This window comes from Haemaphysalis longicornis, unplaced genomic scaffold (assembly GCF_048455015.1).
Source record: "Haemaphysalis longicornis isolate Haplotype H1 unplaced genomic scaffold, Haemaphysalis longicornis Haplotype H1 scaffold_4, whole genome shotgun sequence".
NCBI lineage: Eukaryota > Metazoa > Arthropoda > Arachnida > Ixodida > Ixodidae > Haemaphysalis > Haemaphysalis longicornis.
Genome location: NW_027526361.1, coordinates 174404709 through 174408901, shown reverse-complemented (window position 1 = coordinate 174408901; position 4193 = coordinate 174404709).

Here is a 4193-nt window from a genome sequence, read left to right as displayed (position 1 = left end):
TTCGCTATTCTGAAGTACGTAGTAGTGAAATAATTTTACATTGAAAGGTATAGGCAGTCGGCGTGGGATTTCTTAAATGCTCGTTAATCTGAAACGTTCGTTAATGTGGTGTTCGTTGTACCGAGATTTGACTGTAGTATCTTTACGGCAGAGGCTTACGGGGTACTTCTTGTTGTCAATCATATACTTCAAAGCCACATCCCACAATCCATTATCTATACAGATTCCGTCAGTGTCGTGCGGGCACTGTCGTCAACAATGCCTTCGAAAAACCACGTTGTCAATCTGATCGTCAAGGGTATTATGTCTGTGTATGTCCGCAAATTTGAACTGGTTCTTTGCTGGCTCCCTGGCCACTGTGGTATAGCCGGGAACGAAGCAGCGGATCGAATGGCTGCTGCTGCTACACTCTTGAATACAGTAGACATAACCAGATTACCCTACACCGACGTGAAACTACACATCAGACAACTTCGCAAAACATGCATGGCAAACACACTGGAGTGAACAAACAGACAACAAGTTACACGTAATGAAACCACACATGGGACCCTACACCACCGACACACGTAATAGATACACTGAAGTGGCCTTGGCTAGGTTACGGATAGGGCAAACTCATGCAACGCACTCGCACCTTCTCACTGGGTCTCCAAGACCTGTGTGCAGCAGGTGCGGAGAGGCCCTATCCGTGATCCACATCCTCATACAATGTAAGGCACTCGACATTACACCGCGCAAACACTTCCCACAACAACACACGCGACATATTCCACCACACCCGTCATAAGCCATGTTTCCTGTTCAGCGCACCTTTAAGTTTCTATCAGAAGTTCACTTCTTACAACTCATCTCATACCGCCCATAGTTTCATCCCTGGTCCTATACACCAACCACCTTATTTATCTTTTAACCACTCTTGTTCTTCACCCGAGCCCTTTACACCAGCCATGCTCATAGTTTAAAAGTGATTTTATTTCGTGTTCTCTCCTCATCAAAAAACTTTGTGTCTGGCGCTCTATGCCCATGTCGGCCTTGCGCCAATAAAACCAAACCATCATCATCATCGAGACCTCTCCAGCCTGTCAGTGTCAGACTGGACACAGTCTGCGAACTGGTTTGTGGAGCAATGAACGATGCAGTGCAAAATGGTCAATGTGCTATGAAAATTCTACCTAAATAAAAATCAATTGATTTCCAAGAAAGCATGCGCAGTCAGGGATTTGTACCTGCTGTTTGCGACGCATCACATCTAGTGCTAAAGATCGCCCTCCCGGAACGCCAAAAGTGTCGGGGGAGGGAATGTGGAGTCTTTATCCTATACACTGTTTATATTTTTACTTTCAGCATTCGCAGCAGCTTACGTCATGATTTCTTAAATAACGTTTGGGGCGCAAGTGTCCCCTTAATCCACACAAATATCTTATACTAGCGACTTTGTCCGTCAGGCCGAAACAAGCGGTCAAAAATGCGTGTTCGTTCTGCCGGCTGCTGTGCTAGTTCACCCTGCGCAAAAAATGTCTTTCCCGTACCTCGAATTCACGATTTACAATACAAATTTCAGTTGATTTTAATTTTTCATTACATTTGATAACTTCAGTGACTCTTCTCTCGCCTTGAATTGTCCTTAAATTTTCTACTAGCGTAGAAGTCTCACAGGCGTGTGCAGCTTACAGCTACAGTAAAGCGATGACAGCGAAGCACCGCATGTGTGCTTGTATGGAGCTAATTTGACTTCGTATACTTTACTAAGCTTGACACAGCATACAAACTAACACACTAAAGCCACATTTTTCCGGGCACAAACCATGTCATCACTTAGTTTTACCTGAGCGAACAAATTGCGATGGCCCGACGGTGGCCCGATGGTGGCCCGCCGAAAAACATTGTCGGAGGGTCGGCCAGCCCCGCAGTCAAGCCAACATCGGTTGACTAAGCGTCGCTCGAAGTCTTACAAAATCGCCGAGGAGGATTTAGAGGAAGGGGCAGCACTTTTGAATTGATTTTTCTGCTTAATAAAGTTTCGCAAAGAACCCAGAGTTGTCAAAACCTGGCTTAATGACTTCGGATTTAAATTTGCGAAACTAATCCCACAGTGTCTGCAGATCACTTCAGTGTCCATTTATGCAGCCCAAGGGAGACCATCGTTGTTCAAGCTGCGGCGTGCGAGACGCGCCGCGAGATTGACGAGCGTGCCACTGACGTGAGTGTGGCCGAAAAATCCTGTTCCGTGGCGCACACCTTTAAAAGGTGTATTGGTTAAAAAAGGGTGTAAGGATGAAAAAACGGTGTTCGTTTGAAGAGCATAAAAAAGGGTTGAAGGTTACGTACACCCTAAAATGAGGGTGTGGGCAGCGCAGCGTCGCGTGACTATGGGGATCGGCGGAGAGCGCGGCATGACATCCTCATACATTCCATACGGACAAGTCACACTTGGACCACAAATGAATGGAGCAAGAAAATCAACGGGATACATAGGTACAGCGAGTGCATACTGACTTACAAATACACCTGCTGTTCTTGCTTTTATAGCCAGCAGAGGAAAGCTCTCCGATAATCGGTGGGCGTGTCGCAAAAACCAGATATTTTAGCGGTAATCTTGGAATTATGCATTTATGTAGGCATACACAAATCATCTTGCGGATTCGCAAGAACGCTTAATTCTCGATGTAGTTACCATGCTCAATAAGTCATAGAATCTTGTTAAATACCAAAGAAATATTCTCTTCTATTGTAACACGTTTCAAGAAGGGTGTTAATTATTTCAACACATTTTTTTGCCAAAAGAGTGTAAAGCTACAAACTAGGGTTTTGGAAACTAAGAAAAAGGGTGTAAGAAAGAAGGGTGTAAGAAAAGACAGCCAACTGAGAAAAAATGTGCAAGAGAGCTCAAACTTTGGAGGAAGTTTATACCAGTTGACACGGGTGAACGGCAGATTTTCTACAAGCGGAGGGGGGGGGTGTTTTTCACCACACGATGTTAAAAGCAATATCAATTGGCATAATTTAGAGCCAGTTACGCTTTTTAAGCTTGAGCTAGTTTCTTTGGCGTTAGCAAAGAAATATCAAGAAAAAGAACCGCGCCGCCCGTAAAGGGTGCACCACCGCAGATAGGGTATCATAACAGGGAACCTGGCTTTTGAGCCTGTTCGAGTGTGAGAACCAGGGGCGCACCTCTTTCTGCACCATTTCAAAGTACAAGTATTTTTGGGATTCTAAAATGCAAAAAAATCGCCCCAGCTTGCTCTGGTATTGCAAGGTTGAATAAACAGCAGAGCTGGGGTTTGACCTAGCTTGTTTTCTCCTTGGATCCCCTGTCAATGTGGGGGGACACACTGCAGAAGCCTTGTAAAATCCTGCGAAACTTGGCCTCTGATCCCGTAGCCTAGCCTAGCAGGAACAATCCAAAAACTAACAACACATAGCAAAGCCTAGCAAAACGCCTAGCATAACGTAGTAAAACTCTTAGCAACAGCGGAAGAAGCTAAGTCAACCCCGCGCCGCCCTCCCCCCCTGCGCTCTTTTTTTTTTATTTTGTAACTGAATGCCTATTTCACACCCTTTCAACACCCTACAGAAAGCCAAGCGTGTTGCCCTGTGTCAACACCGTTTTCGCCACACAACTATAGTCTTTTTATATTAAAGGTTAAAATTGATATTTCACGTGCCAAAGGTACACGAGGGCCATGAGGCGTCCCGTAAATGAAACCAGCGATTATTGCAGAAAAAAAAAATTTTTGCCCTTGAACATTCCTTATGATGTGGGAAGGAGGGCATGAGGCGATACCCTGCACTTCACAGTGCAACTATACATGCATTAATGGCGTTAATCAATAAAAAGATGAACACTTTTTGCACACCCTTTTAACACCCTTTGAAAACCCAAGGGAGTTGAAGTTCGTTAACACTCTTTTTTCCACACACAAACGGTGTAGAGCTACGAAAAGGGTTCTCAGACTCAAGAAAAAGGGTGTAATGGCCTCTCAACACGTTTTCGGCTTGTGCTGCACCCTTTTTGGCCAAAAGTGGGGTAAAAAAGTTTAGTGTGTACTTTAGCATTCTACAACAGCTCTCACGGCCGTGTGTTTGACACATGCCACGAAATACAAGACTAGGACTGAAGTAGCTGACGCACTCGCCGTGCGTGGGAGAATTTGGTCTATACACTTATCAAGCATATAACGTCTTGGCCC